Here is a 21,286-nt window from a genome sequence, read left to right on the forward strand (position 1 = left end):
CCCATTATTAGACTGATTTTTTCTTTCTCACCTGTGTGTCGCCAAAGCAGGGTCCTTAGCTCGAACGGCGTGGAGTGCTGGCCGGGCACTCCCGTCGGCGTGGACGCTGCTTCACGTCCCATTTCAGAGCACCAGCTTTGGCTTGCCCTGCTCGGGACGTCCTACTCAGAGCTGTAGTGCGGGTGGTGCTTTCAGCAACACTCGCGTGTGCTCTGACACGTAGCAGATTCCCTCAGCAGAGCTCCGGCACGCCGCTGCCAGCAACGGCGAGACAGGGCTCGAGAGTAGCTACGCAAATCCTCAGGAGAGCTCCAAGGAGCCGCTGCTTCTCGGGGTTGATGTTCCCCGAGATTCCCCTCGGGGCGGCCGTTCCCCGAGGTGGTGAAATCTTCCCCCAGGGTTGCTGTTCCCTGGGTATTTTCCTGGGGTTGCTGTTCCCCAAGATAATAAGGTTTTCTGTCTTCTCGTTGCCCTGAGCGTTTCACACCAAAGGCAGAGACGACACTGTGAGTCCAGCAGCTCAAGTTATCAAGGTTGTTTATTTCATATTATCTAACAGTTCTTGTTCGGCTTTGCAAGGCGTCCCCAGCAAAGCAAGACACGCCGTTGGACTGGCGCTGGGCTGCCGCTGGACTGGGCTGCCGCTGGACTGGGGCGGATCAGAGAGCCCGTACCTTATGTACCGCACTCCCGACCCAACCACAGTCCAAGACGTATTTATTGTTTACAGAACATTACCAATACTAACTTGCTACGCTAACATGTCAGTTCTATTCTAAACCAATCTCTAAAGTCCAAATCAGCAAAAGATGGGGGATGAGAACAAGAACAAGGAAACTAGGGGCCACTCCCCAATTCCTCCATCTTGTCCTCTCAGCCCCGTATACTATGAATCCTAATCTCTATATGTATACTCTATAACAAACTACTATCTACTTCAAAATTCTTAGGATCTGTGATTCTTTCTTCATGTGAGCATTCACTTCCATGGATAGAAGCCCGAATCAGAGTCCTTCTGGGCTCTGTGGGAGGCTGGCTGACCCCCTTGTACAGATCCCAGACCCTCCTGTACAGCCCCCTTGTTCTCCAGGGCTGTCAGAGGGATCCTCTGGACTCCAACATCTCCCCCTCCTGTTTGCACCAAAAACACCCTTCTGGCAGCTCCATCCATGGCGCGCCGCATGCATTGAAGCAAACACGGCACGAACGCCAGAAGAATCACAAGTCCCAACAAAAAATATATCAAAACCTTTAAAAGTTTTCTCCACCACGCTGAAAGATTGAACCAATTGAACATCCCATCCAACCATGATCCGGTGACTTCTCCAAGTCGCGCTGGACCATCATGGTTGAATGGTTTGTTCTGCACCTTGGTGTAATTACACCAAGAGGATGCATTCTTATAAAATTCTTGACCTGGTGTGACATTTACTACTTTGTTGCTTGTCACCCCAGAAGAACCAAATTCCACACAGAATCTCATTCTAAGTGAACCAAAAATTTCCAATTCCTGAGGTTCAGAAAGAGCCTTGGGCAGAGATTCTACCCACGCGTCCCATTCACCCTCTGTTGGGATCGGCCATTCACTCACTGGCAAACCCACTAAACATGTTGAAAAGGGTTTTCCTGGCTTTGAGTGAGTCAAGCAGATGGTATCCAACCCTGCCCCTTTGGCTAGAGTTTCCCAGATATTTCCTTTTAGTTGAATCATTGGCAAATCTGCCACATTGCCTAAGGCAATTGGTGAAAGGATGAGGCACAGGAGTAACATCTGATCAACCTCCATATTTGGAGACCTCATTCCTCCTAGAAATTTCTGAACTCAAACAACACCCAAGTCACAGAGAAAAAAAACCCCCAAGTCCCAAAGTCTTTTGCACGCCAGACGAGGAGATGTTCACGGCTTTGGCACTGGCTCACGTCTGCGTGCTTGCTTCTGCGTTTCCGGGGCTTGCGTCTGCTTGTTCCTGGACTCGGTACGGTTTCACGTGTCTCGCCGACACCCACTTTGGTCCAGCTCCTGTGGAGACACAAGCATAACCCTTTCCCCAAGTTATTAATTTGAATGGGCCTTCGATCTTTCCTGACTCTGGGTTTTTGACCAAGACCAAGGGATTCTCTTTCAGTTTTGCTTGAGAACTATTCGAAAAATGTCTCACAATCGGTGGAGTGGGCTCTGTGAAAGAGCCGTTCAGGAAATTCAACACATATAAAGCTTTGTTCAGACGCATGTGAGGTGTTGCGTCCGCCTCGCCCCTTTTTTGTTTGTCCAAAAGGGACTTCAGTGTATGATGTGTTCTTTCAATGATTGCTTGACCTGTTGGAGAATGTGGGATGCCAAAGGTGTGTCGGACACCCCATCTTTTCAAAAATTTGTCAAGCGCTTTTCCTATGTATGTTGGACCATTATCTGTTTTTATCTCTTGCGGAACGCCTAACGATGCAAAAGCTTGCAAAAAATGTCTGCATGCGTGTTGCGCTGTTTCGCCTGCGTGCAGAGACGCAAAAATTGCGCCTGAAAATGTGTCAACCGAAACATGGATATTTTTGAGTTTCCCGAAAGATGGATATTTCGTTACATCAGTCTGCCATAGCTGCAGACTTTGCAACCCTCTTGGGTTGACTGCTCCCATGGATGCGGGGGGTTGCACAAGCTGACAGTCCGGGCAGGCACTTATGATTTCTTTCGCCTCACTTTTTGAGATACGAAAGTTTTCCATCAGTGCTTTTGCATTTTGATGAAAAAATGCATGACTCAGCCTTGCTTGTTCAAAAATATTTGGCAGAGTCTTTGAAATCGGCATTGTCAATTTGTCCGCATGTGCGTTCCCCTCTGCTAAAAATCCTGGGAGAGAGGAGTGTGCCCTGATGTGTGAAACAAAATATTCATGTTCCCTTTCCTGTAACAAAGTCCTCATGCAAGTCAAGTATGTGTATAATTCTTCATTATCAACTTCTTTCAGAAGCGATCCCTCAATTCTCTTGACCACATTAGCGACATATGCTGAGTCTGTGATCAAATTGAAGGGCTGTTTGAACAGTTCAAAAGTTCTCACCACTGCTGCCAATTCTACAATTTGGGGTGAGCCTTGTACTATTTTTGTGTCTGATTCCCATTCTCCTGTGATCTCATTCTGCCATGTGATTACTGATTTGTGGGTTTTGCCTGAGCCGTCAGTAAACACTGTCACGGCATCCAACGGCACCTCACTTATTTTTGGTTTTTCTCTTAAACTTATTTTTGCCTTCAGTAATCTGTGGCTCGGAAAATGAATTGTACAAATGCCTGGGTAGTCTAGCAATGCAATTTGCAAATCTTCTGACTTTTGCAGTGCCCAATCAAAATATTCTTTTTTCAGAGGCAGGTAAATCGTAGCAAAGTCTTTGCCTGCCATGGACAACAGTCTCGCTCTGGCCTTTATTATAATTTGTGCTATCATTTCCAAATTTGTGAGAACTGTTTTGGAGGACCTATAGGGTAAAAAGGTCCATTCGATGATCAACAATGGGTCTTTTTGTGACACGTCCCACTGGAAAATCAGCCCATACAGCTGCACTTCCTCTCCTAGAATTGCGAGAAAGAATGGTAACGATGTTACTGAACGATGTGCCTGTCTTTGCTCAAGATTTCTTGCAACTTTCTCAAGAGCTTCCTGAGCTTCTGGTGTGAGAACTCTGGGAGATTTGATGTTGCAGTCACCTCTCAAAAGATTGAACAATGGTGCTAGTTCATCATTCGTGATCCCCAAGATCGGTCTCATCCAGTTGACTTCTCCTAGAAGCTGTTGTAGATCTTGTAAAGTATGAATTTCCGACCTGACTTGTACTTTCTGTGGCCTGATTGCTTGCTCCGTGATCTTCCATCCTAAATATTTCCACGGCGCAATCTCCTGAATTTTTGAGGTGGAGATTTCCAATCCTGCGCCTTGCACTTCTGCGATCACGCTGTCACGAGCCTCTTGCAATTCTTGTCGAGTCTTTGCCGCGATGAGCAGGTCGTCCATATAGTGAACGATCCTGGCTTCCGGATGTTTCTCCCGCACTGGAGACAAGGCTCGCGCCACAAACCATTGACATATGGTAGGTGAGTTTCTGAGGCCTTGCGGAAGGACCACCCAATGATATCTTTGCAGGGGTTCCTCCCTGTTGATGCTCGGAATTGAGAAAGCGAATCGAGGAGCATCGTCTGGATGAAGTGGAATGCTAAAGAAACAGTCCTTGAGATCAATGAACACAAGTGGCCAGTCTCTCGGGATCATTGAGAGAGTTGGGAGTCCAAGTTGCAAAGGACCCATTTCTTCAATGACCTCGTTGATTTTTCGGAGGTCATGAAGCAATCTCCATGAGCCTGAAGTCTTCTTGTGAATCACAAACACTGGAAAATTCCATGGGCTGTTTGTTGGTTTGAGGTGTCCTTTTTCCAACTGTTCTTTCACTAAGTTTTTCAATGCACTCAATTTCTTTCGTTCAAGGGGCCACTGATCCACCCAGACAGGGTTGTCTGTTTTCCAGGTCAGTTTCAAAGTGGCGAGTGCCACAGTGACCCCTACTGAAAATCCATCTCCAGCTTCATGCCCCATTGCGCTAAAATGTCTCTTCCCCATACCGTGATGGGTTTTTGCACAATGAACGGGCGAATGATTGCAGTTCTTCCACCAGGTCCAGAGACAGTGATCGCATTCTCACTCTGCAGACACAAGGAACTTCCCCCTATGCCTGAGAGAGTGCTCAAAGGTGCAATCAAGTTCCATTCTTTGGGCCAAAAGATGTAAGAAATTACAGAAACGTCCGCGCCTATATCAATCATTCCACTAATTGTGACTGTCTTTCCACCATAGAACAATTTGCAGGTGATGATGGGTCGATCCCGACCTATGTGCTTCACCCACATGGCGTGAATTTCCACATGCTCCGCAGATGGAAAGTTTTGCTGGCGGAGTACTGGCATGACCTGTCTTTCGTCATGAAATGGCAAAGCGATGGCCTTGGCTATTGAAGTATTTTCTGGAATGATCAATGGCGTTCGGAGAGGTTTGGCCAAAACTGTCAGTTCCTCATTGCGATTTGCCGAAATGATGGAAGGATAGACGATAAGTCCTAGGATACTGCTCTTATCTTTGCCTATAATTAAAAATTCTTGTCTTCTATAAGACGTTCCAGTGACTCCCGTAGAGATCACTGCATGATTCTCATCAAAAAAACATGTCCGTTTGGAAGCTGCCAGGTCACATTGTGCCCCTGGCGGCAACAATTCTGAGTCGCTGGGGATCCTGCAGATTGCCCTACGGAGGGCATCGGATTGACATTCCCCAAGAATTGCGTGTTTGGGAGGGCCTGGTTTGGAGTCATCGCCATTACTTGTGTCATCGCGCGTTGGCGATTCGCGCTCTTCTTCGAGTTTCCCGGCGCTGGCAAGGGTGTCCCATTTATGTCTGTCTTGGAACGGCATTTCTTCGCAAAATGTCTTCCTCTTCGACATCTCGGACAAATGCCTATCTGTTTTCCGGCTTTTGCAAGCTCTGGGCAATTTACTTTTAGGTGTCCTTGTTTGCCACAATTGTAGCACGTGGCTTTTGAGAATTTTGTTGCCATCGTCTCTGAGGAATTGGATTGATGGAGCGCTGCCAAAACTTCTTTGAAGTTCTCACTCTGGACTTTCATGATCTTTTCGATCTGCTCTCCCAAGAGGCTTGCTTGAATCGATGCAACATGCTGAGGTGTGCCCACCTTGCTGCATGCTTCCACCATGTCTGCCAGAGAGGGTTGATCTGGCATGGCACTGACGATCCGCTTGCATTCTGCATTAGCGTTTGCAAAAGCAAGACTTCGGAGCAAGCAAGGCTTTGCTCCTTCATCATTCACTTGCCTGTCCACTGCCTGAGTGAGGCGGTCGATGAATGAAGTGAAGGGCTCTGAAGGACCTTGCTTGATCTCAGTGTAGATGCTTTCTGGAACTCCTGCCGGTGGAATTTGCACGATTGCTTTCCGTGCCGCATCTTTGATGTCTGCCAACACCCCTCGCGGTAATTTTCTGGCTTGCTGCTGTGGGTTGTCGTGTGGCGGGTCCCCTGCCATTTCTGCCACAGTGAGAGCTGCGTTTTGTCCTCCTTGGTATCTGTTTCTGAGATTTTCAAGGGCTCTTCTCCATTTTGCATCCCATATCAGGATTTGTGAATCTGTGAGAATCATTGAAGCAAGGGATCTGAGATCATACGGTGTTAAATCGTATGTGTTGAATGTGCCTTTCAAAAGCTGTTTGAAGTAGGGTGATCCAATGCCATTCTCACGCATTGCTTTCATTAGATCTCTTACTACATCATGATTCAGTCGTTCCCATCTTGGATTTTGTCCCCGTGCATCAAAAGTCACTGGCATTGCTATACTTCCAGTATCTGTCATATCAAAGTCTCTTTCCTTTAATGCTCTCTTTTTTATTTCATTCCAATCCGTTGCTTCGGATGCTTGTGGATCTGTATAAATATATTTGTGAATTGGAGTCAGTTGCTGTGCTTGTTGCCATGATGCAATATCTTCCTTCCCCTCTTCTTGATGAGGATAGAAAAATTGCTGTTCTTGTGCAACGCGCTTGGAAAAGGCTGTTCTTGGTTGACTGAATTGCTTTGGCTTCGCTGTATAGCTGCCTTTTGCTGGAGTGGAAGACTGAAAAAGATCCGCAGGAGAGTCTTGAGAGAACTCCTGAGCACATTCTCTAAGTTGAAGGAAAAATTGCTTCACAAAATCTTTTGAAAGCAGATTTGCTTGAGAAGTGAGTGGAATTCCTTGTGAGGCTATAATTCTGACGATGTCATCATCATCATCATCACTATCTATTTCTTCTTCTTCTACTTCTTCTTCTTCTTCCACTTCTTCTTCTTCTTGTGGAATATAATATTTTATATCCTCTTTAAACTGTGATGAAAATTCTTCTTGTTGCTTTGGAAGTTGTTGTTTCTGTTTAGGAATCAGTTTTCTTGCAAAAGTCTTTCTTTTATATGAAATCGGAAAAAAATGATGCAATTTTGGGATTCCGCCACCAGGCGGCGCTGCTGCCGCACCATCTGAGTGCAGTTTTAAAGTTTTGCCACAAGGTGGCGCTGTTGCCACACCTGCTGGGTGTAGTTTTATGGTTTTGCCACAGGGTGGCGTCAGTGCTGCACCGGCTGGGTGCAATTTTACAATTTCGTCACCAGATGGCGCTCGCACTGCACCGGCTGAGTGCAGTGAATCAGTGTATTGTGTAGATCGAATCTCAGGCACACTACCAGGCTGTATAATTGCTTTTATTTTTGGCCGTGCGCCAGGGTGGGACACGGACCCCGTGTGATGTTTGATGGAGGGAGGCGGGCATGGCGCTGCCTGCGCCTGCTGCGAGGGGGCGGCTCCCGGGGGGTAATCCCCACTCTGCTCCCGCCCCGTCCCTGCCTCCCTTTGCTCAAGTGCAGTGACGGAGCCTGACACCGTTCCCATCCCTCCACGCGCACTGGCACGGTGCGGTCCAGTTTCCGCTTCCTGGTTTATTGTAACAATGGCTCCTGCCTCCAGCTGCACGGCCGGAGCAACGGGCCCTGCAGCCCCCCGTGTGATGCGATCCGTCTCCACCTCCCCCGATTTCACGGCGCGTGGAGGAGACCCCTCCTGTCTGCGCCCCATGGCAGCTTCCCCCACCGCGGCGGCAGAACTCCCATCCGCTTTCGCCTCCAGCTTAGGCTGTGCGAGCACGGGCGGTCGCGGAGCCTGCCCTGTGTTCTTTGGAGTGAGTATCATTTCCCCAAAGTGTAAAAGTTCACCTTCCCCGACTTCAATTTCCTCCTCCTCCGTCTCAAACCCTTCCTGCGCAAACTGTTCTTGCCTGTGGCAAGAATCCTCCCCCCGCCCCCGGTGGAGCGGCTGGTGCTGCATTCCTCGCCCTACCCCCTCCCGACCTTGTTTCTTTGCGGGGGTTGGGGAAGGCAAGGTCGCAGGACCTCGGGCTGGTCGCCGTAATTTCCTGGCAGGGGGGCGGGGAAGGGCCCGAAATGGACGGTGAAGTCTCAGCTGTGGAGCACTAGCATGCCTTTCTCTGGGTTTAGATTTATGTGGAGAAGGCTCGAGCTCATAAAGTACCATGTCAAGGTCTTCTTGTGAGGCAGAATTGATAACACAGTGTAATTTTCCCGGGACTGGTGAAGAAGTCATTGGCAAACTGACGCTTTGCGGTGGTGTCTGGGAAGATGCTGCAGACTGATTCTGAGCATTTGTCCCATCCTCGGGGTTTACAAGCAAAATTTGGGGTGGCTGCTGAGTCGAGGCTTGAGCAGTTAGCTCCTCTTTGCCTCTCAGCTGCCGTGGGAGATCTGATTTCTCCCCGGTGTGCTGTGATATAATTTCCAGCAATGTGCGGGCTGGTGCCAGCAATTTTAGAGCTGTCTTATCTCTCTTTGTGGCTTTTTGATATAGCTTTTTGTTTACCTCTTCCCAGAAATCCACATGGAACAGTAATTCCGTCTTACAACGTGGAATCTCAAGGCAAATCCATTTTAGAAGAGCTCTCAGCTCCTTGTTAGATAAAGCTGCAGGCTGTGCAGCAACAATATTTTGCAGAGATGTTAGAATATGTAATTGCTCTTGGGATATGTTCCCCCCCATGTTCTGGGTTTCTGACTGGTCTCACCTAGATGCAGCCTTCTCCTCCATCTGGAACTGGAATCGGAGTTGTCCCCGCTGTCCTGCAGCTGCGAGATGACGCTCCCCGGGACCCTGGGTCACGTCGGTCCGACTGGAGATTCAGAGGATGGCGAACTGCTGACTCTGTTGTTATCTTCTGATGACGGAGTTTTGTCTTCTGAGTCTCTGGCTGTCGAAACGGCTCGAAGGACCAGTTCTCGGGGTTGATGTTCCCTGAGATTCCCCTCGGGGCGGCCGTTCCCCGAGGTGGTGAAATCTTCCCCCAGGGTTGCTGTTCCCTGGGTATTTTCCTGGGGTTGCTGTTCCCCAAGATAATAAGGTTTTCTGTCTTCTCGTTGCCCTGAGCGTTTCACACCAAAGGCAGAGACGACACTGTGAGTCCAGCAGCTCAAGTTATCAAGGTTGTTTATTTCATATTATCTAACAGTTCTTGTTCGGCTTTGCAAGGCGTCCCCAGCAAAGCAAGACACGCCGTTGGACTGGCGCTGGGCTGCCGCCGGACTGGGCTGCCGCCGGACTGGGGCGGATCAGAGAGCCCGTACCTTATGTACCGCACTCCCGACCCAACCACAGTCCAAGACGTATTTATTGTTTACAGAACATTACCAATACTAACTTGCTACGCTAACATGTCAGTTCTATTCTAAACCAATCTCTAAAGTCCAAATCAGCAAAAGATGGGGGATGAGAACAAGAACAAGGAAACTAGGGGCCACTCCCCAATTCCTCCATCTTGTCCTCTCAGCCCCGTATACTATGAATCCTAATCTCTATATGTATACTCTATAACAAACTATCTACTTCAAAATTCTTAGGATCTGTGATTCTTTCTTCATGTGAGCATTCACTTCCATGGATAGAAGCCCGAATCAGAGTCCTTCTGGGCTCTGTGGGAGGCTGGCTGACCCCCTTGTACAGATCCCAGACCCCCCTGTACAGCCCCCTTGTTCTCCAGGGCTGTCAGAGGGATCCTCTGGACTCCAACAGCTGCTCAGCGGCGGCCCCGTGCTCGAGGACTGCTAGGTAGATTCCCCTGAGAGCTCGAGGAGGCTGCTACGGCAGTAACAGCTTCCCGTGCTCCAGGTGTACCTCAGCAGATTTTAAGAGCTCCAGCTATGGCGCTGCGCTGCAGCCCTAAGCTGTGCTCGCGACACTTTCAGGTGGCTAAAACTGGTTATTTAGTTACCGTCCATGGAGAAATCTCCTACGGGTGGAAAAGGCTGGATCCGTAGTCCATCCACGGCTGGGCACCAATTGAAGGAGTTTCTCCGTGACGGTAGAGTCGGCGACAAAGTATCTCTATAAGCAATGAGCAGGGGTAACACGTGGTTTATTGTGAAGGCCTTGCTTGTAGCTGCTGGGCACAGCTAAAGCAGGCCAGGAGAGCAAGAACAGCGAACAGAGCCGAGAGAGGGCAGAGCCCCGAATCCCGTACATTAAATATCTTTCTAAGTTGAAGAGTATGAGTTGGACCAACCAATCTAATACAAGATGACAACATATACAGCCAATAGAAATGTCCTACCACCCAAGGCAAGCAGAAGGGGATTGTTTAATTAAATGATCTGGCCCTCAGCTTAGCAGAAGTATATTGTTTAATCAAGGGGGCTGGCCCTCAGCTTAGCAGGTCGTTGTTCACAAGCTGATGGCCCTGCACCCCACACCCTAAATCTCAAAGCATGCTTTCATTTCTATCTCGCTTGTTGAACTCAGACTCCCAGAATCTAAACCACTATATTTGTAAGGTCTTTCTACTTCATCCTTCCCAACACAAACCCATGGCACAGCACAGCTGCTCCTGGACATGGCACCTCCCTGGCAAGGGGCTGAGCTCCCCCCAAATCGTGGCAGCAAAGAGGGAGGCTCCTGGATTTGGGGTCTCTGCTGCAGCCTGAAGCTTGAGGCTGAAAATTTAAAACACTTCAGCACAGATGAGCCTTTCTTTGGGGAAGAGGCTGAGTGTCAGCTCTTACAGCTTCCAGCAGAAGATGCTCATGGCTACCCCATCCCTGGAAGTGTCCAAGGCCAGGTTGGATGGGGCTTGGAGCAACCTGGGATAGTGGAAGGTGTCCCTGCCCATGGCAAGGGTGCAACAATATGAGTTTTAAGGTCCCTTCAAACTCAAACCATTCTGGATTCTCCAACTCTGAGCTCTTTGATATCTCAGGTCCCCTTGCACCAAGGATGGGCCCACAGGAGAGCTCTCCCTTCACAGCCTGGCAGAATAACCCAGAAATAAATGGGATAATGCAGCATCAGATACCTCTGTGCCTCCTCCTGAGACACAAAGAGAGAGCGGTCCCTGGAGCAGAGATTCCAGAGGAGGTCTGAGCTCCAGCAAGGCCCTCCACCAGTGACACAGAGCAGCTGGGTGGTAGGAGACACCCAGCAGACAATCAGGCAGATTCAGCCCTCCAGATGGCACAGAGATAACTAATTACTTGCTAATTAATAATCAGTTTCCTGTGATTTTATCTTAATTGGGCTCTTTCCTACCCAGGCTTCTACAGCATCGCCCTTGTTTGGAGCGAGCAGCGCTGAGCTGTGGTCCCCTGGCTGCTGGGGTCCCCATTCCTTGTCTGTGAATTAAGGGAATGTTCCCATTCCCTTCCCAGTGTGGGAAGGGGCTGAGTGGGGCAGTCCTGGGAAGGCCTGGGAGCTGTCAGAGCTGTTGATGGGAATGTTGTGCCTCAGGGTATCACCCCCAGGCTTTGTTTGCCTATAAAACCCTGAGCATTTCTGTAGGACTATGAATAATAAATCCATAAAAATAATCGATAGCAGAATTCCTGGGTCAGGGCTGTCAGGGACATGTGGCAGCATCCTGTCTCTCCTCTCCTTGTTTCTCCCCTGCTAGGCCAAGACAAGACATCTCACTCTCCCCAGTGAAACTGACACTTCCCCACCACCCTATCCTGCCCCTTCCCACACCTCAGACCCCTCAGATTCCCCAGATCCTCATCCCTCTGGGTCCCAACTGGGACAGTCTGAGCCTAGCAGCCCCTGGACACATGATGACTGTCCCTCCATCCCTGCTGGTTCCCTGCCAGCTCCTGGAGGGAGCAGCCAGCCCCAGGTGAGCAGCATCACTGCCCTGGCTCCCTGACCTGGAAAACTCAACCACATCCTCATGGACCGCAAGGGGAAAGGGCAAAACCATGGGACACTACTTGGATTTCCTCCTGGGAAAGGAGCTCTGGCACAATTAGCACACATGGGCTGGAATGATCCCTCCCACAATTGTGGCTCGGAAGGAGGTGTGTAGAGACAGGTGATGAGTGTGCTGGGCTGGGAGGTGTCCTGTGCCACAGGGCTTTGTCCCCCATCCCTGGATTCCAGCAGCTGGAGGGGATGGAGGGGCTGGGAAGAGGAGCTCCAGCTTCCAGAAAACACCATTTGTGTTCAGTCTTGCTGCTGCCTCCAGGCACAACCATGAGGAAGAGGATGGTAAAGGATCTCAGCAATTCTGTGTTGGGAAAGGGTAGCAAATTTCCCCCCAGGTCCTCCCTAACTTTCATGCCAGGATCTGCCCAGCCTTGGCTTTGCCCATGGGCATCACCAGGATGTGCTGGCACGCCCAGGCTGAGCTGGGTCCCACCAGGACCCCCTGTGCAGCAGCAAGGAGGGGAGAGCTTGGGGCAGAGTGAATCCCTTGGAGCAGCTTTTCCATGGTTTAATTATATTCCAGGTATTTTGGTGCATTGGCTGTAATTACAGTTCAACATTTGAGTCAAAACAAGAGCAAAAATCTTCCAACCACTTTAAAGAGCTACTTTGAGTGAGGAAAGCAATAAAACACCCCGTGCTTAAACAAATCCTTCCCACATTTCATCATTCCCCTTCCCAGTCCTGGCTAATTATCAAAGCTATCCATGTTTTGGGAATGGGCTCTGTCATGGGTTCGCGCTGGCCATGTTTTTCCAAACAAACCACTGTGAGATGTGATCAGGAACAGAGCAGAGCAGGCCCAAAACTTGGAAATGGAAAGAAAACTTTGTTAAACTACATAAGAACAGAAATAGAAGGGGAAAAAAAAAACCCTAAACACACAAAAAACAGAAATGAAAACCTCCCAGAACATTTCTTCTCCTCCCCCCAATTTCCACCTTTCCACGCTCAGACCTTTAACACTTACACTTTGCCTTCCATCTTACTTGCTCAAACAAAACCCTGGGTTCCCAATCAAAGTCATCATCACTCAAAAAGAACCAATCTTCAATTCATCAAGGGAGAGAGGAGTCTCTCTCGCACCATAGACCCCCCCACAGGAAACACAGGTCCACCCTCCCGTGTTTCCATGTCACCCATGGCACCGCCCAGAGAAGTCTGCCATGGTGACACCCTCCTTTCCATGTCCAGTGCTCTCACCACTGTCCATGGACCAAAGCTGCATATAGGGCTCTTTTAAGGACGCTTGGCCAAGTACCAAAACACCAACCATTTTTCTCAATTTTTTGGGACAGCAGTCCCCCCCATTTTCCCCTGGGGCTGAGGGTTCTAAGAACAGAGATCTTCATCCCTGAAGGCAGAGGGGGCCACCACACCCTCATCCTCTCTTCTGTGTTCGCTCCACTCCTACAGTGCCAGTCACTGCAGCAAAGTCGAGCCTACTGCATCCACCCAAATACAGTCTATGTTCAAGAGGATTCAGGTTTGGTCTATAGCTAACATTATGCAAGAAAAGTCCAGCCCAAAAAGCCACTCCTCTTCCTCTCTGCCCACCTGGGATTCCTTTCCTCTTCCTCTGACATCTCAGTCCCAGGCTGTCTCTCTCTCTTCTCTCAAACCACCAGCCAAGAGAATCAATGTCTGGAAAAAGTTTTCTTCCGCCTAAGAAAGAGTTAAAAGTCTCTGGCTCCCGGCAGGGCTGCAGGCTTGGCACTCCCCCACTCAGCTGGGCACTTTCCCCCCCCCCCCCCTTCTCTGCTGCTGGCTGCTGCCAATACCAATTCCGAAGCAGCAATTTCTTCCAGGGGGGGCGGAACAAGGATGGAAGGCACCTCCACAGTTCTCCACCCTTCCATCCTGGATAGGGGTTGGCCCAGCTCTAGTCCCTTTCACTCTCTTCTCTCTCTCCAGAGCACTGGCCTACCTCAGCTCGGCCGCATGGCTATTCCCCTCCCCCACCTAGCCCTGTGAGCTGGGCAGGGGAGGGTGTGTGCTCTTCTGCAACCAGAACCAAAGAGGAGGGTCCCTCTAGGAGTCCTTGCTTTTAACCCCTTGTGTTCTCAGAGGCGTGTCTAACCTCTCAGTGGCCACTCCAGGTGCCAGTATTCAAACCTGACTACTGATTGGTTTGACTACAACTTATTGGAAAACTCACTTCCCCCTCAAACCAAGGCAGGCTCCTTTCCCCCTCCACCCTGCCTTGCAGTCTCAGTCCTTCCTCTGGGGTATCGCAGTCCTTCCTGTGGACATGGGACAAAGAGTCAAACAGAGTTGATTAGCATAGCTGGTTTGATAACCAAGATGTCATGGCAGGAACAAACAGAGCTTTGAAGATTACAGAAGATGGGATTAAACCTTCTTACAGGAAGAGAGAAGATTCAGTCAAGACTGCTGCTAGCAAAAGATGTTGTAGAATGTATGAGTTGTCTGTATGATCTTTAACCTGATTATTGTAGTGGAAAATTATTAACCTTTATGAAATGGTATATAAGTCTGGAAAATCTGAGTAAAATCGAATTCTGATCACCGAATCAGTCTTCCCGTCTCTCAATCAATCGCCAATACTTCCCTGTAAGCAATGCTGGGCTCTGGCTGGAAGGAGCCGAGGGGATCCTAGCCCATGAGGTGCAGTCTGAGGTCTCTCCAGCAGTGCAGAGGAGGTGACAGCAGCTCTCAGGGAGGGGACATCCCTTCCACAATGCAGCAGAGCAGGGTGCTCAGCATCCCAGGAGCTGCTTTGCCTGTGGCTGCCCCTCATTCCCATGGAATATTGGACCCTTACATCCTTGCCACACCCGGGCTGGCATTGTTCACTGGCATGGATTTCATCCCAAAATGATTTATTTTTAAAAAGGGAACAAAGTGGGGGTTCTGGCTTGGCTGCGGGGCACAGTGAGGAGGGACAGGGAAGGAAGGATTGAAAGCTCCTATTGTGTGCTCCAGCCTGGGGAGAGCTCTCGGCCGTGTGGAAGCTCAGGGAGCACGTCTGAGCACTCTGTGCCTCCCCCTGCCCTGCTGATTCCCAGGCTGGAGGGCTCCTGCCCCCCAAAGCAGCTGCTTTTTCCCAGGAGAGCAGCATCCTGGGGCAGATCCCACTGCTCCCACCCACGCCAGGACCACCACATTCCTGTTGTGGACCCTGCAGAAGGAGAGGCAGCCCAGCTCCACAGTGGAAGCTCAGCCCCTTCCCCTGCCCTACATAGGAGGGTCACAGTGGTGGGATAAAGGGACAGGAGAACAGCTCCAGGGTGACAGAGGTGGCTGTGGGGCACCGGGAATGCCATCCCTCCAGGGATTCATGCAGGTGTTGCTGGAGCCAGTGGCCCGTGCTTCAAAGCATCTGTGTGATCCCAGCAGCATGGGAAAAGCTGTTCCCACACCTGCTCCCAGCCCTGATTTATCTGCTGAAGTTTCCTCTCAAGCCTGGCAGGAAAACAAAGGGAAATATGAGCACGATCGCTGAAATAACAATCGCTTTAATGCATTATCAGGCACTGAAGCTGGGACTCTATCTTGGGGTTGGAGACAGAGCAACGCAGGTCTGACCAATATGGTTATAACATACGTTCTCCTCTTTATTCACAAAATGGCCGGTTATATACAGTAAGAATAATTTACAGTAACAGGTGCATTTCTATTGGCAGTGAGCATGAACAAAAATGTAAGCTATAACAGTTTAAGGCAGCAACTGTATTTCCATCCTAACTATCCCAGCTAAAGCATGTGCACACCTTAAGTGACTTTCTAACTGCGCCACAGGTTTATCTACTTCTAGGCAGGCCAAAATCTGAGGCCTAGTTTGGGATAGCTCAACCTTTATTCTATAAGTCATCCTGCTCTTGCTACAAGGCACAATGATTTCCTGGTGGCAAAAGGATGATGGAGTGAGGCTGGCAGGGATCGTGGGAAGTCAGCACACAGCATTCCAAGAGGTAACGGTGTGGCTGGAGCAGCCTTGGAAAGACTTTGGGGATGGCAACTACCTTGGGACTGACTGGGGAGGGTGCTGCAGGAGGGGCTGAGCCAGCTTTTGGGAAAGAAATACCAGGAAAGGCAGTAAAGTGAATTCCATTTGGAAAGTGGGAACATGGGTGGAGAGGGAGACCTGCTCCTTTGGTCTCCATGCAGATCATTCCTGGAGCCAGCTGTGTCCTCAGGAGCAGAAGCTGCTCGCCAGCAGATGAAGGCAAAACTATGGAAAGAAGAGCAAACTCCCCAAAAGCCCCAGAGTGCAGAACTCCCAGCGCTCCTGCAGCAGCCTGCCAAAGTCCAGGGATTTCCCTTCCTGTCTCCAAGCCAGCTCCTCAAAGAGCTGATCCCTGCCCGAGTGTCTGCTCCCGGGGAAAAGCTGGATGTTCTCCACTGGGGTGCTTGTTGGTAAGAGGGATAAACAGCCTGGGAAGGGCAAGGCATAAGGAGAGGGGAACCTGCCGCTCTCTTCCCGGTCCTTACTGGGACCAGCAGCACAAAGAGGGTGGAATCAGGGATCGGAGATGCCGGAACCTGTCTGTGGGTGGGATCTGTCCTGGCCCCGTGACTCGTTCAGCATCTGAAAGCCCTGAGACCTGCTGGGAGTCAGGATGGCAGCTGGAGAGGTAGCACAGGAGCAGAGAGGGCAGCTCCAGGGAGGGTGCCCAGTGCCAAGCTGGGAGGTGACCGCAGGGGGAGGACATGTGGTGACCAATAGCACGTGACTGTGGGGCACAAAGAGCTGCTCTGGGTGGCACTGCCAGCGTTTATCCCATCCGTGGGGACACTGCAGCAGGACACTGGAACATTAACCAGCAGCTCAGGATAGGCATAAAGGTGGGATCCAGGCTTCATCCAAGAAAGGGGTTTGGATGTGGTTGTGGATAAGTTGGGTTGCCCAGAGAAGCTGTGGCTGCCCCTGGATCCCTGGAAGTGTCCAAGGCCAGGGTGAATGGGGCTTGGAGCAACCTGGGAGAGTGGGAGGTATCCCTGCCCATGGCAAGGGGTGGAATAAGATGAGCTTTAAGATCCATCCCAACCCAAACCATTCTGGATTCTGTGACTTCTCCCATCCTGCTCCCTCATGGATGGGTCCCTGGATCCCATCCCTCCTCACATCCTTGCCAAGGCTGGTTTGCCCCTCTGTGGTGCCATCACTCACCCTGTGACCCTCACACATCTCCCTCCACCTTCCCACCTTGGCATCCACCCTGCCAGCTCTGTCCCTTGTCACTGGGTCACACTGCACTGACTCCCTGCCCCATGGAGATGCTGCATTCCCAAAAGAGAGCAAAGAGACTCTCCAAGTCACCATGTTTTTGGTGTGGATTCCTTTTTTCCCTGAATCCAGCCCCGAGAGGCTGTTGGAAGGTCGGGCCCAGGCCATGCCAGCCCAACCAGCCCCTTGCCAGCTGCCTGCTTGCCACTGGCTGCTCCTGCTTTGAGTTACCTGACTGGGCACATTCCAGCGGAAAGTGCATTTTTTCCCTCTCTTCCCCTTCCCCCTTCCAGGAGCCCCCTTTGATTTGGTGCTTGTGAAAAGCTGCAGGACATGGCCCTGAGCCACAGTTCAGGTCCAGCAGCAGATTGCTTGGGATTAACCTGCCTGGGAATGGTGCCCAAGTGTCCCAGCCATGCCAAGTGCTGCTCATGTCCAGATACTCAACAGAAACCCAGGCTTGGTGCAGGAGCACCTGCTTCAAATCCCATGGAAAAGGGTCCTGGACACCCCAAATGCAGCTGTGTGGGGAAAGGCACCAGCAAGGGTATGCCAGGGATCCCCCATCCCAGTGAGGAGAGAGGCTCTTCTGGTCCCAGTGTTGCAGTTGGATCTGGACCATGAACACCAGGAAACATTTCCCTATTTCAAGTCTCATTTTCCCAAATTCCCAAAGTTTTTCCATTGAGGAAAACCTTCACAGAGCCTGTGCAAATTCAGGAAGGGAATGAAAATCAAATCAGCTACACCTGCAGAGATGGAGGAGGCGACCGACTGCCTGGCCTCAACACAGGCTCCTGTCTGGAATTCAATGGGATCGGGTCTGGATTTGGAGCAAAACTCAGGAAAGCTGGAAAGCTGAAAACTGCTCTGTGTCCCCAACCTTGCTGAGGCTGCAAATCCCCCACAGATGGGAGTTCCCATATCCCATAACTACTAGGATGGGCAGCAGGGCAGGGAAGGATGTAGGGCAGGAGCACCCCTGCAGCTCCATCCCTGCCATTCCAACTCCTGCTCCACTGCTGCTGCTCCATCCCCAGAGCTTCATTCCTGGGCCTTCATTCCTGCCAGTCCATCCCTGCCTCTGTGTCCCTGCAGCTTTTCCCTTGCGATCCATCCCTGGGATTCCATCCTTGCTGCTCCAGCCCTGCAGCTCCATCCCTGCCTCTCCACCCCCATGGCTTCATCCCTGTGCAATCTCCAGCCCAGCTCTGCAGCTTGGAGGGCTCAGAATACTCTTGAAACAAAGCCACACGTTGGGATGATGCTTCAGAGCGTTTGAAATTTGACCACCGCAAAGGAAAAGATGAGGGAACCAAAAAAAAAAAAAAAAAAAAAAAAGGGTTAATATGAAAATAAATTGCAAACATTCCTGTGGTGGAAGTAAATTCTCTTCTCCTTTTATCCCTGCATATTGTCCTCACAGCAGCCGTCTGTGAAATTGCAGTTATTGAAGTAATTCAGGGGGTAATTAGAGTTAATAATTCAGTATTTTATTTCTATTCTCCAGTTACTGCAAGCGGACAAACACACAGGTCCATAATCCAGGGAGCAAAGGTGCAGTTTTTCTTTTCATGGCAAAAATAGCTTTGGTTGGGTCCAATCCTTCCCTGTGTCCACCCACAGCCCAGGGCACCCACTTCCTGCTGCTCCCTGCCTGAGGAATTCCAGCCCCATGGACGTTCCACAGCCTTTGAAGCATCCTTGGGTGGGATTTGGGTTACTGGAGCAGGGAAAGAAGGTGATTCAAGCACTCACAGAGCATGGCCCCACGGAGATGGGATCCCTGTGAGGAGCTGCGTGATCCCAGGATCCCTGTGACAAGCTGACCGATCCCAGGGTTCTTGGAAGGTGCTGCCTGTCTTGGTTTGGAAAGACGGGTGTCTGCTAAGGCAGGAGCCTCCCTTGAAATGGAAAATATAAACCCCGTCCCTCCAAATTATAATTCTGAAATTAATGGGTTCTCAGGCAAAGAGTTGGTCAGGGTGTTGGTAGCAGTCCAATAAAAATGGTGGCTGCAGTTCTCCTGGAGTGACAGATGTGGTTCTGTTGAAGCAGAGATGATCCTGTAGAAGGGTGTGAGTTTCCACTGAAGGTCCAGTGGTGGTGTAGATGGGTCCGGTCTTCCTCTGGGAATCCAGTGGAAACAGGCTGTCCTGGTGTTCTGAATCTAAGATTTTTATCCAGATAGGAATGCTTGGCTCCTCCCACTGGGTGGAGCATCTCACAAGGGGATGATGTAATTTTATCAGTCATGCAGTGAGCCTTAATGGCCCATTAAAAGCAGATATCCCTCTGGAGGGAGGATGGGTCGTGGAAGAGCTAAAGAACACTGCCCCACCTGTTTTTAACAGCTGGCCCATTAACAAAAGACACCTGCCTCCTCTCCCCCGGAGTTATGAGGAATGGGTCATGGAAGAGGTAAAGAAACACTTCCCCAACCGTTTTCAACAGATAGCAATAGAATACTATACCCTTGGTTACATCCTGTACTGCAACCCAAGACACTGCCTGATCCCAGGATCTCTGTGAGGGAATGCTCCATCCCAGAATTTCTGCAAGGGGCTGTCCACTCCCAATATCCCTGTGAGATGCTGCCCAACCCCAGTGGGCCTCCACAGGGTGCCAGGGCCCGGTCACCACCTCCTCACATTTCCCCCTTTGAAACATTAAAGGAGTTTTCTGTTCAATTATTTGGAATTAAGTTTGGCATCGGAGCCCTTTGGGAGGGATCAGATTGATTTCCTCAGTGAAATTACTTTGGAGAGGACTCAGGCTGGATCTTCATGTTAATTATCCCAGGCAATAATTAGGCCATCAACAGTTGGGGGGGCTGGGGGTTTATCTGGGGAGGAAAGGGGAAGGTGCCCAGGGCTGGGCTCAGCCTCTCCAAACAGGATTAGGGCAGGAGACAGACCCAGCGCAGGAGTTATTAGAGCAGGAAATTTAAAATGATATGGAAATAATCTTCGGAGTGTGAGTTTATTTTGGAACTTTAGACTTAATAATTCAGCACTTCTGGGATTTGGCATGTGGAGTGGCAAAGATTAAAGGTGTATTGTCAAGTTCATAATTCTGGGTTTTCTAGTGTTCCGGGCTTTACCTGGGTTACAAACACAGTGGGATTGGGTGATCCTCATGGATTCCCTGTGCGTGGAAGTTCCTGGGTGCCCTGAGGAGCTGCAGGGATTTCAGAGCCCGGACAGTGCTGGAGCAAGGGCTCAGATTACCAAGATGAAAATATTCTTCAGAACATGTGCAAGCACATTATGAAGTCTAATCATAAATAATTAAAACTTAGCTACACTTGTCAAATAAATGAACAAAGTACAGTTTGTGTTGCATTATCCTCACCTTCCCCCGCCACTGTTTGTCACCAGCTCCTCAAACCGGGCAGACTATCTATAGCAAACAACTTATTCCAAGCATTTTGCCCTTATTTTTTTTTTCTTTCTTCCTGCCTGAGAATTGTTCAGGAACAGCCTCTGATTCTTTACTAATTTCTCCACTCTCCATAATTGCTCTAAATCTGTTTCATGTACATTGACTCCAGTGCTGGGGTTGATTGCAAACAGCTCCCAGCACATCCCAACACTGGGTTTGCTGCTTCCAGCTTTGGAATTGCTGTTTCAGCCCCCAGTGCCACAGGGAGGGATCAGACCCGGGATTTACTTGGAAGCTGGAGCATGCTGGAGGGGATTCAATTGTTAGGTCTTAGAGAGGTTTTCATTATGTAGAAGTGGCCCTGCTGTGACCCCACAGATATTTGAGATGGGAAAGAGGGGAAAGATGATATAAAGAGACATCCTGGTTTATTGCTGAGGTGTGTGAGGGAAGAGAGATGCAAATTCATGCATTTATTTTTTAATAGTGGTGGAGATTGGGACAACATTCCCACTTCGTGTCATGTTTTGTAACAGGGAGGAACGGAATTCATATTTCAGTGTTTGGTATGGAGGAGGAGTTGGAGGGTAAATAAGTCTGTTTATATTTTAGACTTTGTAAAGAAGATTTCAGAAGGGTTTGTTTATAGAGAACTATGGAATCATAAAATGAATCACAAAATCCTAGAATGAATCACAGGAGAGGTTTGGTTGGAAGGGACGTAAAAGCCCATCCAGTGCCACCCCCTGCCATGGACAGGGACATCTCCCACTGGACCAGGTTGCTCCAAACCCCATCCAACCTGTCCTGGAACACTTCCGGAATATAAACCCTGTACCTTACAGGTCATGTTTGCCTCCATTTGCTGTTGAGGAGGTAGAC

General features: G+C 49.9%; 1 long non-coding RNA gene across 1 annotated transcript; it reads left to right on the forward strand.

Moving 5' to 3' along the window:
• Positions 1-7,451: 7,451 nt before the first annotated feature.
• Positions 7,452-14,363, forward strand: LOC134565011 (uncharacterized). Its single transcript, XR_010083752.1, has 2 exons — positions 7,452-7,753; positions 8,655-14,363. It is a non-coding gene; the product is annotated as an uncharacterized LOC134565011 (long non-coding RNA).
• The last annotated feature ends 6,923 nt before the right edge of the window (positions 14,364-21,286 follow it).

The sequence above is a fragment of the Prinia subflava genome, assembly GCF_021018805.1.
Source record: "Prinia subflava isolate CZ2003 ecotype Zambia chromosome W unlocalized genomic scaffold, Cam_Psub_1.2 scaffold_31_NEW, whole genome shotgun sequence".
Classification (NCBI taxonomy): Eukaryota; Metazoa; Chordata; class Aves; order Passeriformes; family Cisticolidae; genus Prinia; species Prinia subflava.